We start from the raw sequence: 20,668 nt of genomic DNA, 5'->3' as shown, positions 1-20,668 counted from the left end.
AGCTCCCCCCTCCACTGCCTGGTGACAGTTCGTCAACCATAGATAGGCCATTGCTATATTAACCAAATGGAGGGACGTGTGCCGGAATGGGGAAGAGAGAAAGACACATTTTATCAATGCCTCTTATTCTAGCAGAGGTCTTATCATAAATTATATTTTGTGATTATTATCATTGCTGGACGCATAGATAATAGATATTGGAAATTATAAATTATAATAAAAACATAAATACAATAAATATATATTTTCTTATTACATAAAATGCAAATGTTGACACGGCTCGTTGGCAAATAATAAAAAAGTGAAATAAATAATATTATTATATCTTAATCCTGTTATCTATTTGTGTTAAGACCGCTATAACCTCAAAATATTTTTTTATTCATTCCCGTATGATAAGCTCAAATGGCCTATCCATTCTTAGATTCTCCTAGAGAATAATTATTATTATTTTAACATAACCATGGTTGTAGATAGACAACCATGACTTAACCATAAAGAATTATCACTGAAAATGTGTTCAGAAAAATCAAAAAGTGGATCTATTTTTTTAGTGGGGAGAGGCGTAAAATTATGGTTGACCCAGGGCGCAAAAATTGTAAATACGGCCCTGTGCAAGACCAGTATTAAGGACTATTATTCTTATTACAAACACTTTAATAACTACTTTTTAAGCTACTCATTTGAATTTTGAATGTGGTAGGTACATCAACATTTTCAAAAAAATTATCCATTTATTAATTTACAGTAAAAGATTGAGGATTCTCATTTGAAAAAACATAAGTTCGTACTACTCATAGAACACTTCTCAAGTAGTACAAAAGAATGTAAGAATTAGAAAATACGATCTTTAAGTATATTTCAAAATTCCAAAAATCAGAATTTGAATAAATTCATTATTAAAGGAAAAAATGGGGGTGAGTATCATGCTTGGTAAATCTCTCTGTACCTAATTATTTTCTAAGGAAATCATTTGGTTATCTAATTTGTGCACGTTTGCGCTCAACGTGTTATATGAATATGAGCTGTGAATCATTTCTATATTTGACGGAATGACCTTAACGTTTAGCTTCGTTAGGTTAAAAATTAGAGTGAATCGCCTATTGTGAAACTCGAAGGTAAGAACATTATCTGTGTGTAGGGTTTTTAGAGATAGTTCAGTTTTTAAGTGAATTATGGGCATTTTTAATTTATTCTATATTTTTATACAAAATCATGATGTCCAGGGAGCCGAGCCGCACAGGTTTGAACAACCTTTTTTTTAGTTGTAATTGTTAGTATAGACAATATATTGTAGAATATTAGAATAAAGATAGTATTATTATTTCATTGAAAAATTGGTAGGCATTAAAAACATAATGATACGTCTTAAATTTAGAAAATATAGAAAAACTTTATTTCATTAATTCATTATTATTATTATTATTATTATTATTATTATTATTGTTTACATAAATATAATATTATTTAACTAAGTACAATAACACACAAAACAACGTATCTACTTAATATTAGTGGGAATTTTCCAAATAGCCGCAGGTTCCCGACCCCTGCTCTAGTTGCAAACATCCAGGGAGGCCTCACGTTATGAACTATCTCATCCACCCGATCCACGTTTCCTTAAAACATAAGAATAATTATGCTATAGTATTCTTAGTTATATCGTAGATTATATTAATATTATATGCAAAACAGTATCGCATTATATTATATCAGTGTTATTGTAATTCGACTCTGTTTACTACCTATATCTAGTATCTAACCATATGTCCTTCACTCCGCGGCCGGTCATAACTAAACTATACCCTATAACAATACTTATTCGAGATACGACAAAATTCCATAAGATATTTGCAATAGAATACAGCTGATTGCGCATTTTGCGCCGCAATAAGACCAATTAATAAACCGATACCTAGTAAAACACATGTTTGTGTTATTTATCATGTATTATTTAATATATTTCTTACGTCTATAAAGCAAGATAACCCTTAAAATGCAAATGGCAAAATTAATTTTTATAAACACGTTTCATAGAGATTTCTATCCATATATTATATTAGTTATCCATGTTCTGCTTTCTAATCCAATAATTTTTTAAAATAACCGGGACACATATAAAACAAATTAAGAAAAACAGGGTTTTTTATGTAATACCAGTTTGAAAAATTTATTTTGTTTTTGGTGTAACTCAAAAATGAATAATCTAATATTCACCAAATATTTATATTAACATTTTCTATCCATGATTACATTTTTTTAAATATTTTGTCTCAGTTCTTTTTCATAAATGCCAATTCAAAGTTTTTTCGCTAGATTAAAAAGCTTTAGTAATGACAATTAAGTACAAAGTTTATCATGTATGGTTTATTTACCATTGAAAAATATTAAAATTACATAGTCTCGATATTATTTTATAAGCGGTAGGTAATAGTTAGAATTTTGACAAAAATTGTCGAAACCACGAAAATTTGTAAATCATTTTGTACCTAGGTAGATAAAAATTCTAATTTTTTTTTTTAAATATTTATAAGCCGAAGGTTTAAAACTGTAATGTATTAAATTATTTATAAGTTGTTATTGTTGATATTTAAAAAAAAGTTGAGCGTAAATCCATAAATATTTGTATATGAAGTTTACATTTATATTAATGTAAATAATTTATAAATATTAGAGATGCAAAGGCATGGTTTTTTTTTATAAGCTTTTGAAGTTAATTTTTAACAAAATCATAATAATTTGCAAATAATTGTATAGTTAAAAAGTATTGTTGGGTAGTACTACAGAATACCGAGTACTAAGTACCTCCCCTACCTGTAATTTCTTGTTTTTAGACCTTATAAAAAAATGTCCTACTGTACTCAACAATAATGTAAGTATAGATTGCAACTATACTTTTTTTTTAAATATATAAAAAATTACATTTTCATCGGTAAGAATTCAAAATTTAAAACAAGGTTTCTCATAAATAATTCATATAATAGACAAAAATATTTTTACATAAATTTCTATGTACATGGTATTTTATGGACATTTTAAGTTTGAACAAAATTAGGTACTTAAACAATGAATATCATTTTAGTTATTTTGTTGTAATTTAAAAATATTTTTCATGGGTACTTGAAACTTTCAAAGTATATAATTATTTATTACATTTTATACACACAATAACATTTACGAGTGTAAAATAAATTGTTTTAATAGCAATATAAATGTATCATAAAAATATAAAATTAGTATAAAATATATAGGCTGACGACGTTTACGCTCTGAATCATTTTTCGTATGCAATGATTTATCATAGAATTTAAATTTAACTCATACATAACAGTGACTTACTTAAAGAGTAGTACAGTACTCGAGATACACTCCATCCCCACTTTGTAGTCGTGTGGTTACTGGTTACCTACTTCCCCCCTTTTTATTGACAGGAATATTTGCTGCTATTAATCTGAATTTTGATTATTATTATTTATTATCATGATGGGCTTTAATTTTTGACTAAGATAGTGATTTCTAGTAAATTCTTGGCTAACGGTAAATTTGCCTATTATATATGCAATTGCGATGTATCTAGAGTAATTAACTCAAATTTCGCAGAAAATTAAATCAAAACCTTCACTCCAAAACTATTGATTGTAATATTATTATTTTCATGTCCGTTAAATTCGTTTTGGGATTTAGTTAAATATTCGCAATCGTGGCAAAATTTTTATTTCCAGATTGTATGTTTGTTATTTAATTTTCGGTTGGTGATAATTTTTGTGACAGAATTTTGTTGTATAGTTATAAGTGGTCATACAAATAATGGTCTAAGTGTTTTTCATAATATATATTATATAGTATACAAGTGTGGAAAAACTGGGTGAATAGTTGTGTTGTTCAATGTACGTATGTGGGTTATTAGTTTTTGTAACAATACCGGGGACAACTTTTTATGAAATATTCCTATATACTAGCTCTGCTGGGTTTCTAATAGACTAGATCATATAGTTGATTTCTTCGGATATAATAGTAATGGTTGTTTTTTTTAGTGTTTTCATATTTTGAAAATCATTCAATTTTTATTTATTAATTATTTATTGAATTATTTTATTATTAAAAACATTTAGTAGTAACTATGTACAAAAATATAAAAAAATTTAGTAATTTGGTAAAAATTTGTAACACATTGTTTTTATAAATTGGTATCTGGTAATGAGATTACCAGTATACCGTGACATCTCTTCTCTTAATTTTTTTTTTTTTGTAAATTCGCGCGTGGTCTCGGTGGATATAAGAGCGAGTTGTGTGTGACGGTCAAACTCTTTATACTGTCGTAAACTCTTTACTCTTGCAATCTATTGATAATTGATATATACAACAATAGGGAATCAACTCGTACGTACCCTCTAATGACCCGGGAATCAACTCAACGGTGTCGGTGCAGGTAAACAGGTACCCGGGAATCAACTTGTACGCAGCCCTACAGACGAGTGACTCAAGTGCATCAATCAACATTTTAATTTTTAGAGTAGGAGCTTTTTGTTATAATTTAGGTAAAGACCACAGGTAAAAAAAGTTATGTGAAAGTTTTTCAAGTGTTGTTATGCTTTAATACGAGAATAAACAATATACGTTTTTTTTATATAGTGTCTAATATTTTTAATATTTATAAGTGAATTTGTATTGGCATTTGACAAATAGCAAAAGTGCTATATATAATCATTAATCATTATAATAAAAGTATTATTGAATTATGTTTATATATTAATATAATAGAGTTATATATTGAGTAAATTTATTTACGTTTTATATTATTATTACCGTTTAATATTTTTATTTTTTGTCCTAGGAAATTCGTCCCTGTGTGGGGGGGGGGGGGGTACGGGAAAAATGTTCTAGATTCCGTTTCACCGTATTATCAAGTATTAAATAAGCTTTCTGAAAATAAAGATTATTATTATTATTATACCGTGGTCCATGGTGCTGGAGGCATACACTTGAAGATTGCGGGCGCCACAATTTTTATCACTATTGGTACGTTTTCGACTTTTATGATAAATCAACGATAAGCGCCGTGATTTATTTTTTTAATTCGTCGTTTATCAAGTTATATATACACATATTATGTCTAACGCAATTTGAACAATCGGCGAATCGTTGTTTTAAAGACCACAAGTTGTTTTTATTTCCAGGTAATATTATAATTTTTGCTGTGGAATTTTGAAAAACTAACTCATTTATATAGTAAACATTAATAACATTCCATCTTTTGTTATCTAATCCAGTGCGAATTCGAGTAATGTTAATCTTGTTATTTTGTTATTTGTTTAAAATTGTTTGACATTAAGTTTAGTATGTATATTGCATAATGTTCTAAAAAATGAGATTTATCCTTTATCGCAAAACGTATACTTCGTTTTAGTTATAGAATCCAGTGTTCGTTATTTTTTAAGTACTTCGGACCTCGGTAATATTTATATCCTGGTCTATTAATAATTTCATTACATTATTCAATTTATCTTTAAATTTATTGTGATGCGATACTTCATCATTGCCTGACATAATGACCGATTATTATTGTAGGTAATGAAAAAATATTTTCGGAGTGTCCCAAGTAATCGCATGCTCAGTTTGTTCGGTCATTATTGCTAAGTAATTGAGTAATACTTGTTAAAAATATTTAAGGGGCTTAAATATTACTACCCATAAATATTTTTTAAATTTCCATTTCATTATTATAATTATTACTGTCGTTTATGATTTCTGTATTTAAAATATGTTGCGTTCCATACAAATCATCTACGAAATAATGTTATATAATTCTTGTTTTCAATTTCCATATTATATTATGTTCATTAAATTTGAATTATTTTGTTTAGGTATCTATATTAGTATTATTTATATTATAACTGTTATATTCCTCAGCTAGATATTTCGATTTTCCACACAACTTAGGCTCTTCTCGTTTTTTAAATGTTTACAATCGTCATTATGATAAATAATAATTAATAACCTCTCGAGTTACGCCACTTTACACCTATAACAAATGACATCTATCTCTTTCTTTTTCGTTGTATTTTGTGGGTGTACTGGATCTTGAATTACTTTTTTATACTGCCAGTTTTTATAGAATGGTTTTCACAATCTATATTATAATATTGCCGTTTTGAGTATCGGCCTTCTCTCTGCTTCCATATTTTGCTCATATTTGGAATTTTGTCTTATTTTAATTTCTGTCATAAATGTTACCCTAGTGTCTACTCGTACAACCCGTCTCTACTTTGACATTCTGTCTCCTTGGAATTTTGTTTATTATTATTTCTGTCGCTACTAGGTTCATTTTAATTACCGTAATATTATATTCTACCTGGTTATAGTTTCTTTAACAACGTCTTTGATCATAATGATCAATATTTTTTTGCACTTCATTCTCTTTCGTGTCTATCTCACGAGTTGTCTGTATATACAATGTTTACTTTATTTTTAATTATTTTATTTAATGGTATCTGTCCGTTGACTTAATCTTTTTAGTATGTATACTTAAATTTTTTTTGTAGATTAATTTGTCCTCTTCTTTTATATTTTCATTTGTAGGTAATAGTCTACATCAATTTTCGATTTCCGTAGGACTGATTCCAAATCATCTTGTTACCTGCTTTATAGCTTAAAGTTTATTTTTTTTTTTAAGTATCAAATTGGTTGAAATTCATTTAAAAATTTCTTTTTTAAATTTTACCTAAACAAAATTTGTTCTCCTTTGTTTTCCAAAAACGTATTAACAGCAGTTGTGTATCTTAAAAAATATTGATAACAATTGTATTTTATCATGAGTCATGACTCATGACTATCTCAATTGTTTACTTCTAACAGCTTTTTCGCATTGCTTAAATGTATTTATGTCCCCTTGTCTGGTAAGACTATTTCTGGTTTTATTGTCACATATTTATTTTGATTCATTTTTGAATTTTTATTCTTTGAATTTTTATGAATTAAATAATTTTTTGGATGAGTTTTCTATTTTTGATAGACTTTGATTATTATTATAGATTTTGTGTTATCAAAGAATGTGATATATTTTAAATCGGACTGTTGTCAGGTCAAGTTGATAAGTATAACTTAAATTATTATCTGTTTTAACTCTTAAGAGTGTGCGATAGTACCGTATATTCCCGTATATATGCAACCTTTGATTTATTTTTTCAACTCTTTAGTGTATCATACTATCATATACAATTGTTATCACTATTTCGGTCTAAGCTGTTTTGGTTTAGTTGATTACTTGTGTTTATAATTTTATCTGCCATCGCTATTATTTATCTTATTAATATTTAAATAATAATATTATTAATAATAATAATAATAATATATATTGTTATATAATAAATCATTTAGTTTTTGAATAAATGTTATTGACTTTCCCACGTTTAATATTTATTTCTGAATTTGAATCACTAAGAGGACGCCACACCCGCATGTGTTGTCTCCGTCTTGCAAACGTGTAACATACCAAATTTACGCTCAGCAGTTCACCTTTTATGCTGTAAGCTTAAACATCAGAGTGCATCGCCCTCTAATAAAACTTGATGATAAAAAACATTATCTGTGTTTTGATGGGAGTTTTTTTACAATAATTCAGTTTTTAAGTGAGTTATGAGCATTTTTAATTTACATTTATTATACAAGCATACTTCACTTAAAAACTGACATTATTTTGAGTCATATAGAACAAAGAAGCTGAAAACGTCAACAAGCACACAAGAAATATTTATTAATAATAGACAGAGGCCCACATTACAGAATAGATATAATTAGAAGATACACAGTAAGATTAATTAAGTAGCAGTTTTCGTGAATTATAAGCAGAGAGCTGGTTTGACGATTCATTGTCTAGGTGCATTAGAGGGTCAAGTGGATAAGTATGGATTACTGCTGTAATTCGTAGCACGCTGAAGTACAATATGTGGGATGATGAAGCCAATGGAACGCCGAGTAACTCGGAAGTTAATACTGTAGAAAAGGGAGGGTGCAAAAATATTTTCTAGAATAAAATTAATATGTAAATCGTTGCTTCAAATGTATCGGCTACAGTATGCAAATATGTATTTTAAACAAGGAGTTTCACGATCTCCACATTTATTTCAAATCCCAATCATAGCCAGCCAGCCAGGTAAATTGTTTTTAACAGCAATTAATTAATTGTTTTTAATTTGATTGAAAACATTTAGTTAAAAAGGTATAGGGATGATTTGGGACCGAAAATTCAATGGTACTTATAATTTCTGAGCAAGTACAATATTATTATTGTAAATACCTACATCATCTAATAATAATAAGTTATAGGTAATAATCATATACATTATATTAGTTTATACAATTATTTAAATTTTTTTTGTAATTTAATTTACAAACTATAAAAACTGTACAATTAAATTATAATATTAATGTGTATTTTTATCATTTGGTTTTCTATAATATTTTGTATTAATCCGGGAGCTAATTCATAGGTACCTACTTTAAGATCAATCACAATTGGCACTATTTACTGCATGCTAAAACTACTTATTATACAGTTATAGCATTATTGATACAAATAGTACAGTAAAATACGACGAAAGAACGAAAATAACGAAATTAAAATTATATTTTCGGATCTAAGTGAATACCTAGTGTTATTAGATTCTAATAAATATCGCTTACAAAGGAGTAAAATAACGAATATTTGATTTATAAAAATATAATAAAATATTTGTCAGGTATTTGTAAGAACTACCAAAACCAAGGAATCAAATTATAATAATTTTTTAACAATTTTATAAGTACATATTATTTTATACAATTTATACAATTGAACTGACAAATTTTTAGTTTTTAAACTTTTTTTATAACTTTATTACTTAAGAAAATTAAACAAATTTACAACAATAAAAATGGCAACATTGCATAGAACATCGTACGTAATCGTATTATTTTTGGGGTCATTTTGACAAATCATTGCTTCAGCAAAATCGTAAGGAATCGTGTTCCCAAAATGGAAAAACGTACGGAATCGTGCTTTACCGGTAAATTTACTTTATAATCTTATCTCTGTCAAACGATTTATATGGTTACCTATAAATTTTTTTTTGTTTTTCATTTGTGCGACAAGTCTTAGTCAATATAAATATATATTTATTATTCACTATAGTAATTATAATAAATAAATATAAGTTTCTGGTTTTTATGTAAAAAATATTAAATGCTATATAAAAATAAAAAATAAATTATTTTTCAAATTTTGGTCAACCATGGTATAATATGGTATAGGTAATTAAAAAACAATTAACACTAATACGAATTTTTTTTGTTCCGTTACTAACAAAAACGATGTGGAAAACTTTAAACACAGACATTTGTTTTAAAATATGGTTGGTAATAATATTATGTAAATTGAGTATAATATAATAACTTCAATACCTATAGTTCCATGTTATTGACTACAATAGTATGCTACTAACACACAGAAACCGGAATATTAAGGCAAAACCTATTTTTTACTAAAACGATTTTGTTTTTATATGTTGTAATTCAATAATGAATAATCGTAGATAATTGAAATTTTCACCAAATTTATTTTATACCTCTAATTTATAGAATTTAATATATCTCTTACGTTAAGGCAGCGTTCGTAAGAAACGTTTTGGTTCGACCGTTTTTTCTCAAACTTACTGTGCAAATCCGACTGCTACGCAAAAATCATTTCATTTTTCGAGTTAATATATAGCCTATGACACTCACAAATAATGTGGCTTTCAATTGGGGAAAACATTTTCAAAATCGGTTCTGTAAATTCAGAGATTACCCCCAACAACCTCTTAAACTTTACCTCTTTATAATAATAGTATAGATTGATACAGGATATATTTAATTATTTATTAGTAATAAGGAATAATAAAAAATTATATAATTTTGTTAACTTCTATAAATTAGCGGTATAAAATATATTTGGTAAAAATTCCTATCATCTACGATTATTCATTATTGAATTACAACATACAAAAACCAAATCATTTTTGTAGAAAACAGGTTTTGCGTTAATGTTCCGGTTACCGTGTGTTAGTATTTTAGTAGCATACTATTATCTGGATGATTAATTTTTACCGACGAAATGATTAACATTGTTTCATTCTAAATGCTCATTAATGGCTATTAAAAGATGTTTAAATGGTGTATAACATGATATATTATATCTCCAAGTATTAACATATTATAATAATTAATAAGTAACTTAATTAAAGCCCATAATTTGTTAATATAATTTTCGTTAACATAGGGAACGATTTTGATGTGTTCAAAAATTAATGGCCCTCTCATAGTTAACTCGCAGCACTAAGCACCACTGCACTTACAAGTGTGATATTTAAAATTTAAACATTAGTGTTTTGATCTTTACATTTGAAGAAAATAGAAGTTATACATAAAATGGTCATGAAATACCGTCGAATTCACATTGCAAACTGTTTTCAATAGTTTGCAGTTTGTGACCATTGTATGCATATTTATTGATTAGTAGGTAACATAATTTTCTTGACATAATCTACATAATAATATTATTTATAAGTTATAACAACTCAGCTTCCTGAGATCTAGATGTTTGTCCCTATTTTTTAAAATAATACAAGTTCAATAAAAAAACAACAATTCAAATTTACCTAATATTTGAGATCATTCTAACATATTGTCATGAGTTTCCTACTAGAGCCAAAAATAATTAGATATAGCAAATGCTGCAAGTCTCCAGCACTGATTATAAGTTATCATACTTATAACTTAAAACCGCCTTTAATTGCACCTTTGTTTGCACACAAAATAAATCAAATCTGATCAAATATTGTGTTGTATAAAGTATATCTGTCTGAGTTATGTACATTCTATATATTTCATCTCAGAACGTAATTTTTCTTTGTACAAACATATCTTAAGTAATAAAAGATAAAATTGTAAGAACTTGATTGGGAAATCTATTTAAACATCAGTTTTAATACAAAAAATTATGTGTATTAGGTAATTTTATTATATTAGAGAAATCTTTTTTGTATGGCTTTTGCAGTTTCATGGGTACTGGAATTTATTTTTTTTGGTACAATATGATTGACGTTAGAAACTTACAATACAGTAGCGATTATCACAAGCTACATAAATTAATTTATGTTTGTCCTTGTGCATTATTGATGGACATGGCGAATGATAGGCGCACGGGGAATTGCAATCGTTTGAATTCAAATGGCATATCTGTTGGTATCAGAGGAATACGTGGGATGAGTACAAATTCCCCCTTCGCTTTGCCAGTCAATATTGTGGCTTCGATTAAATTCGGCATCAATCTTTTTACAGCTAATCTTGTGCCGTTGCGCAGTTTTGGTGCATTCAAATTCCTTAGTAAAATAATTGATGAGCCGACCTTTAAATTCAAGAAATGCGGCGGTATACCGGGTGGTTCCAACGAATTCAAAAATTCAACTGGATAATTGACTGCATCATCTTCATTCAATGCGCTATCAATAGATTTGTATGATATTACTGCGCCAGGCAATTTTTCTTGGATGAGATAATTGATAGCATTGACATGCACATTTTTGAATAATTACATAGAGAAATTTATAATAGGAAACAAACCAATTAACGATACCATGGATGTATATAATAGTTATAATTTTGGAGTACATCTATGGCATAACTGGTCATCGTTCATTGATTACCTATTGTTTTCTATTAAAATTTACTATATGTATTCGGTGGACGAAGTGAACGCATACCGCGAAACATTAAGAGGCCATAACTCCAGAACCACTTATTGCACGGCGTACACACTTCGCAGAAACCATCTACATACTAATCTTAATATGTCCTGAAATTTTTGTTGAAATCGGTTTGGTATATCTTGAGTTATAAAATTTATTCAAAATGTACACTAATTTATATATACATATATATATAGATATAGAAGAAGATTTACAAACCATATTCTTATAGCAAATATTTTATAAAATGTACATGACGAGATTTTCACAAACCCTGGAGACTGCACTAAATCCATACGTGCTTTTTTGGACCTAACTGCTTATGCGGTGTTCGTAGCGGAGACACGTTTCCCCCTTATCGGTTTTTAAAATAAAATAAATGATCCTAATTAAATAAATGTGATGGTGAATCTTTTTAAAAACCTGTTGACCTATCTATTAAACATTTGTTATGAAAAACATTCTTTTATTTCGGGCCCCAATAAAAAAAAATTAAACTAACCTGTATTATCGTCTTCAACTTCTTCATTTTCAAATTCGTCCATAGCTGCCATGCAAATCTCGTCCTCGGATACCATGTTCGAGCCACCAGCCGGGACATCAGGAACAAATATTTGAGGGGCAATCTGAATATGCCCCTGAGGAGTAGGTTGGGTAATACGAGGTGCGAACTGTATAACACTCTGTCGTGCTGGTTGAGCATCGATCGGTGCAGCCGGTTGGTCGAGTTGCGTATAGGCTTGGCGAAGAGTTAGTACGATACCATGTGTATTTTTCATGTGTTTGTTCAAGCCAGTTTTGAAAGTGAATGTTGACGCACAAACAGTACACGGAAAACGAACTACATCATGCTTTTTTTGGTGAGCAGTCAAATTGCTTTTATGCGTAAACGTGGATGGACATTGATCACAATTAAACATTTTTAAATTATGTAAAACACACAGTTTTGAACAAAAATATCAACAGTGAAGTAAAAACTTGGAAAAAATATTACAAAGACTTAGAGAGCAAAAAAAAATATACTTGTACAACGGTTTGAGACTGCCATTTGTTTCAGCACAGTTTTGTGTGTGCGTACGTACAAGACATTAGTATAATAGCTGTGTGAATTGTCCCTTTATCAATATTTAACTATTTAAGTGTAAATATTCTAAAGGTACAATGGTAATTTTATTATTATCCTTACAATGGGCATTTCATTAAGTACGGATATGTCTGATATTGTCTCTTAATGTCTAACCGGCTTTATTGTTGTATTCCTAATACCGAGACAGCGCCAAAATGATAACATGACTTCCTTGTGGCAGGAAATGTCTTTAATGGTCAATACGGCTAAAGCGTCTTTCATATGATATGGTATGGGCATTTATAAGCAGATCGTTAACAGGCATTTATTTATAAATCGCCTAATGGCAGGAAATGCCTCTTATTGTCTTTCAATATAAATGGTTTTTGCAAGGTAGTGTGGGAATATTGAAAAATATTCAAACATTATAATATAATGTATAAGTAAAACATATGCTAGACGTATGCGATCGTATACAACTCAATAATATGCTGTGTACAATAATTTGATAGGAACTTGAGTGATAACGTGTTAATAATAAGTTGTGGGTTAGACCTCCATAGCTTTGTAGATTTAATTCAAATAAATGACTAATAACATGACGTGATAATATATGATGACATGTTATAACAATGATGTGTGATAAGGAGGGGAACGAATGTCGCGACCAGGCGGCGGCGGCGGCAGCGGCAGTGGGCGGTTTGTGAGTAAGCACACTCACAGTAGCTGGATCAAGTTTCAGAAAATTTTTTAACAACCGGTTACCAGTTTTCTTGTTCTAAGGAGTGTTGTTAACCAGTTACCGGTTACCTTACACCAGAATAATGTAGTGGCTACCAGTTACCGATTTTTAACGGTTTATGAAATATGTAAATAACCGCTTACCGATTTTAAGTTTTTACCGGTTTAAATACCGTTTTTCACAAAATGTTTTTTGTTATCACTTATCAATTACGAATTATTTATATAGTATATCTGTATAAACTCTTAAGAGGATATCGGCGCACCATTTGTTTTGTCTACCTGGCCCACGCGCGCAACATAGACAAAATGCATTTACGAATTACGAATTAGTGTATTACGAGAAACGGCCAAATAGGGGAATACCAGTAATATGAAATAATCACTATTTAGCACAGCTATAAATATATTGTTTTTAATATACATCATAAATTCATAAACATATTAGTATTACCCGTATGGCGTAGGTATTGGCGGATGGCGTGTACCCGGTGTACGTATATTTTGACATTGTGATTGTGTATAATATATAATTATATCATACACTTTATAGTTCAATGTAACAGGTAAATATTTTTCTACAAATAAAATATAAACTGAAATAACAATAAATGATTGGTAATTGGAACAAAAAAAATCTTTTCCGCATTATAATGGTAACCGGGTATCGCTAAATGAACGATTTTCAGAAATGTTGATAATTGATTTTTGGTATATGACTTTATAAACTTTTGTTAATCGGTTGTCGATATCCGCTTTCCATACTGCAAATTAAACCGGTAAACGGTTTAGGGTTCTTAAAATGTACGGGTTTTAACGGTTTTCGTGAAAACCCGGTAAACGGTTTTAGGCCCTGGATATATGTTATATTTCTATATTTTACGTCACCCACAGTAATAAATTAGAAACAACAAGTTTTGGTGAAAATATTGTACAGATATAAAGTGCTTATAATAATATTTAATAATATGATGGTCGATGCAGGAGTATAGTACGTATGATATGTATAGACTATTATACATAATATACTATATGTCTATATACATATAAACCATATTTTAAGACTTAATTTCGGCACGTATATACATACATGTACAGGTAGAAGGTACTAAAACTGAAACAAGGGCAACCGACCTTGCAACTGGGGCTAGGTAAATTGAGTCCGAAATACCATTTTTGTGGTCAACTGAGTCCCGGGTCTGAAAAGGGTATAGGTAAACTGAGTCCCGAATTAGTTTCCAAAAAGTACATTTTCCTTCCCACTTTTACAGAGAAATTTATGTCCGTCAACTATAAAAATTGTCTTGTTTCGTTCACTTGCCATGAAATCCATTGTTTAAACTACACTGTTTTTTGTAATAAATAAACTTAAGAACTGTAATTTTGAAGTTGAATATTTGAACTACAACCGGTGACTAGTTGTCATAGTCATCTGTATAATTGACGTATTATTTGACGATACGTTTTTTTGATAATCGATAAACGGATAATTTAGTCCTCATAAGGTCTTTCCAAACACTATCGGCAAATCGGTATAATGGATAATTACTAATTGGTGACTATGGTCACTATAGTGCTATACAGTACTCACTGAATGTAGAGACTTTTTATTTTTAAGTTATCGTCGTTGTTTATAAATTATTTTTTCAAAAAATATTATTACTTGGGACTCAATTTACCTAGCACGTTTATGTTTACCGGACTCAATTTATCTATCCCAAATTTAATCTACCCAATTATTTGGGACTCAGTTTACCACTCCCACTGCAACCAACCCCTATAACTACCACAAAAATTGTAGGTACAATTCTCGGTAAACGACGTATTTTGCCTGTCTCATCGAATAATAGTTATACCTATACCTGGCGTCTTATGTTATACCGTAAAATAAATATCTTTGTGACCCCATGATGGCGAGGAATAACTGACACGTATAGTGATACGTGTGTGCCCGAATATTGACACATCATTATATATTTCTGTTTTGTAATTTCGTATGTTATATCATAATGTTCACATAGCAATAAACATGTCACTGCGACGCCACTGTCATCACTGTCGCATAATACCTTTGACTGCGGTGTCTTTGGTCATACTTTGGATATGGTTAAAATTGTACATATAATAAATATTATGTGTAGATACCCGCCGACGCCTTGCAGATCGTTGATCCGATTTCATATTAACTTTTTGTCGTATTTACCTATCTACTTTTAAAATTTAATATACAACTGAACAGACAATATTATCTTCGGGTCGTTTATTTACCCAGAATATAACATAGATGACACGGGTCGTGGGTTGAAGGAGGGTGGTAAATGGCCAATTTTTAATGCGTTTTATTCTATTAGAACCATATTTTGTATAATGTGCAGTACCCGACCGACGCCAACTCCCTGCTGATTGTACATCCTCTTTCGTCCTCGTCGCACCCTCTTACTTTTAAAATATAATATAAAACCGAACAAACAAATATTTTCTTTCATTTCTTTAAGATCCATTATCCATTTAGTTACAAGGAATATAATATAGATGACACACTGGTTGTAGCGTGGAATAGGGTGATAAATGGCCGATTTTTAATACATTTTATTATATTAGAATTATATTTGTATAATATATAGGACCCGACCGATGCCGACACCCCGCTGATTGTAAATCTGCTTTCGTCTTCGTCGTACCTACCTGCTTTTAAAATATAATATACAATCGAACGTCCGAAAAAAATAGTTATATTTGGGTTCTTTTACTTATAGAATATATGAAACCCAATGGCCCACGCCGCCGAGGTTATTGTATTAATAATAATAAAAAGGTATATATATATAATAAAGATGACCTCCGAGTCGTGCCGTCGTAGCATGAAGGAGGGTCGTTTGGCGTCCTGTCTGGCAAACCGCTTGCGGCAGATTGAGAGCTATCGGCCATCGAGTAAAGTGCAAACGTAGAACCTTGGTAGGCAATTTTATATTTTCACAACACGTCAGGGGGGCATACCACCACGACCGTGATGTTTATATTTATTTATACATATATTAGGTATATAGAAATATCAAATAGAGTTCAACTTTTAAGAAAAATATAAACTAATATAGTTATATTAAAGATATACATATAAATGCATTTACTGTCTAATAATATTATTTTTATTATTATTATTAATTATTATTATATATATATATTATATAGTAATATTTGTAATAATAAAACAAAATAATTACGAATTTGATTAACTAAATAAAAAATTTATGTTTCGGACGGCCATAGTTATAATATATAGGCCTCCGCAGTTTGCACCTTAGGTCTTCAGATTCGCCGGGACTGGATTCGTTCTTGATTTTACCTGAGAACTTTTAAATGGGGATCTACAACCAGCAATTGAGCCATTTTTATTCTGAATTATTTACTGTTTTACATTTAACCGATATAATTGAATCCTATATTCTTGTGTAATGCGACCTTAAATATGTAATAATTTGTATTAAATGGCATGTGTATATAGGTTTTTTTTTTATCAATAATTATTTAAATTTTATCAGTGTCACATTTAGGGGTGTCAAATGGAGTGAATGCCCTCAGCGGCAATATTTTAACAATTGTAGGGGCGGAAATTTTATTGAGTGTATTAATTTTTTTAAAGTAAACCGTAGGATATGCATTAAATATTATCCTAAACAAGCAATATATGTAAATATATAACATTGCACTCAATTATGTTTATATGATATATAATTATACTAAATACATATTATATTAGATGTGTGTGTATTATATTTTATATTAGCTAGTTTTCGGCGTTATGTCTTAACGCGTTATTGAAGTGTGCCTCTCAATTTCGTGTACAAACTACTTATCATCAGTATTTAACCGACGCATAGGTTCCTACAGATGGGCAAGAAGACAAAACGAATCAAATATTTTTAAAAAATCGAGAAAAAAGTAATTTGTGTACGCGATTCCGATGGTTTTATAATATGTGATTTTCAATTAGTATTCACTCATATACAAACCTGAATCACAATATCAGTATGTAGGTATCCCAAAATATCTCAATTAGTTATAAATTTGTGTCGCCGGACGCAAGTGTATAAGTGGCCGCTTGTAAATTGCTCCCTAATTAAAAAATAAACATTGCTTTTTTGGCTCAATTTACTACACTGAAATTTGTACCTGAAGGTGCAATTTACGTTTGTCCATATAAGCAGCCAACTAAAATTAATATGAAAAATTGTAGCATTTTATATGCTATGAAATATGAGGACAGACCAAAAAACTCAATTCTTGTTATACCACTATTACATTGATCATAACGTTCAGAATCTAAGGCCTGGGATGCAATTCTGAAGGAATCTGTCCTCACGACACATCTAGCTTAATTCTGTACAATAAATATAGCCGATTATTGACCGATTATCAATTTAAATTAATGGCTGTCTCGACGCCGAATTAAGCATTCTAACACTTATTGAAATCGTACAACGTTTTTTTAATCAATAAATATTATAGTCTACAGAACTTACATGGTTATTGTATTTAATAAATAGGGGCTGGAACGATTAATTATTCAAAAGTGTATTTAGATGTATATTTATTATTTATTGCGATCAGTTGCTTTAAATTGAAGGAATCAGTATCAAGTTACAACATTTAACAATAATGAATAGTTTATAAAGTTCACTTTTAAAGTCAATGAAAGTAAATAAAATATAATATGCAGACAATACTTTTCATACATGAATACAATATTATTTTAATTTTTTTTATTAGAAATAAACATCTATTCGGTTTAGCGCAATAAGTTTATGCGGTAAGAGTAATAATACAGACTTTACATGTCATGTTGAGTAAGAAGCCATATTATGCCTATTTATCCCACTTAGCTTGATTATTAATTTTTTTTTCAAATTAAACAGTATTTTTTGTCAACAGCAAAAATAATACTATGAGAATTACCTCCTTCAAAGAACATCAAAATATTTTTAAAAACTTTCTATAATTTTATATTTTTATTTATTTGAAGTATAATTATCTAGACGGTGATACACGATTGTGAAACTCTACATGGTCATTAAAAACATTACGATTGTGTATATGTATTGTATAGACATATATGGCTTAACCTTCTTATAAATGTGGCATGCAAGTACCCGAACGTGCAGCCATGCAAGTGGTTTTTCTAGATGTAGGGTCGAAAATCGACCTATTTTTGAAATAAACGGAAATATTAAAAGATTTATATCTATTATTTACCATACACTACCCTGTCAGCATTTTTGTAATTTTTAAATTCTAAATAATCACACTGCACAATATGCTACAATGGATACTTTTACATTACCCGAATACTATTTATTATAAGATTATGTTTGAACATAAAATCGGTTTCTGTAGATACCTATACCATCAACTGTATAGTCAATACAATTCCTGCAAAACCCACCCATTGTTACTGGCCTATTGTCATGGTTTCTCGGAAGGGAAGACATAATATTAGGTCCATCATAAAATATATATTAAATATGTAATATTGTGTAAATAAATAAATTTCTCTTTTTATTTTATATATTATATTTTGTAATACTAACATGAGTGGCTTGTTTTCGACAGGGTACATGAGTGAATAAGAATTCCATGTTTTTTTTGAGTTAAAACATAATATTGTGTTATTTGTTTTGTGTCATTATTTTACGGAAACCAAAATACAAGTTACCTAGTATATGTGTACAATTGAAAATGCTGTTTAATAAAAAATCATGTATAGAACCCATTTGCTAGGATGACATTATACAATTAATTGACCATTACGCTGTAGATTTTGAATTTTAATAACTTTTCATAAATTACACTTATAACCACGAGGTTATAAAATATATAAAATAAAATGTTTACGCCAATTGAATCAATTTTATAATAATGGACTACAGCAATGAAAAATTAATTTTTATTAGCACATTGAAAAATATTGCATAATAATTAGTATATTATAGGTAATGTATTACTATAGCTTGTTCTTATTGTATTGGTAAAAATCATTTGCCTGTGTCAAAATTATGACACTGCTCCAACAAAAAAGGTCTATATATGAGTATGACCGAATACCGGAAAAAAGTGAAAAAATCTTGGAAAATAAATGCCTATTAATAATCTGTTTTCGCATGACTAATGGAAGAGATATCCTGGTTAATAACTTACAAGTATAAATGTACACTTTATATTATAATACAATCTAAAATCTATTATCTATATTCTTTACTATATAAATAATAAACACAAATATCAAATATCGTGGTCAATTGTCTTAAATTTGACAGACATATTATAGCTGTTATAAACAAAATATACAATGAAATCTAACATCAAATAACTGTTATTTTTATTAATCACTTAAAGATAATATGTGATAATGTGTGTATAAGATAATATGTAATTATAAATAAGATTTTTGAATAATACACAGAGATAAAAATTAGACAGTCGACCTGCTCTAATACTTATAAAATCTTACGTAGCCACAAGCCACATATTCAATTCATGATTCATAATAACCAGCGGCGTTTTTTAAATTTTATAATATTGAGGGGGGATTATGCCCAGGTCGCTGACACTACGTTTATCGACCAAAAAACCCAATTCGCCGACAGCTATGATGTGGGCTACATGTTTCTATTGACATAACAATACAACTATAATACTCCTACTATCGACATTAGTTAATTTATCTTTTCGCCAGGCGCCAGGCGCTTATCACGAGATAACTGACACCGATCAATACTATATTATGCGTAGGTAGATACCTACATGAGTCCACTGTGGTTTTCAAATAAAAATTATGATTATAGTTTTTCGTAATATTACACTGCGTGCACTTGAGGACTACAGACACCCGCTGTGATGAACATATAACAACATACATATGAGTTATCAAAGTTATTTTTTCCACTGTTATGGGGTGGTTTAAATTGAGTCTGAAATGAATAGGACTTAATCAATTATATTCACTGAATAAACCAAAAAACGGAATGACAACAAATCCTATAAAGCAGAGGTCAGCAATGAGTGTCAAAGTAGGCGATCATCCGGATGTTATGAAAAAAATGTT

The sequence above is a fragment of the Myzus persicae genome, unplaced genomic scaffold, assembly GCF_001856785.1.
Source record: "Myzus persicae strain clone G006 unplaced genomic scaffold, MPER_G0061.0, whole genome shotgun sequence".
NCBI lineage: Eukaryota > Metazoa > Arthropoda > Insecta > Hemiptera > Aphididae > Myzus > Myzus persicae.
This window is presented reverse-complemented; position numbering follows the sequence as displayed.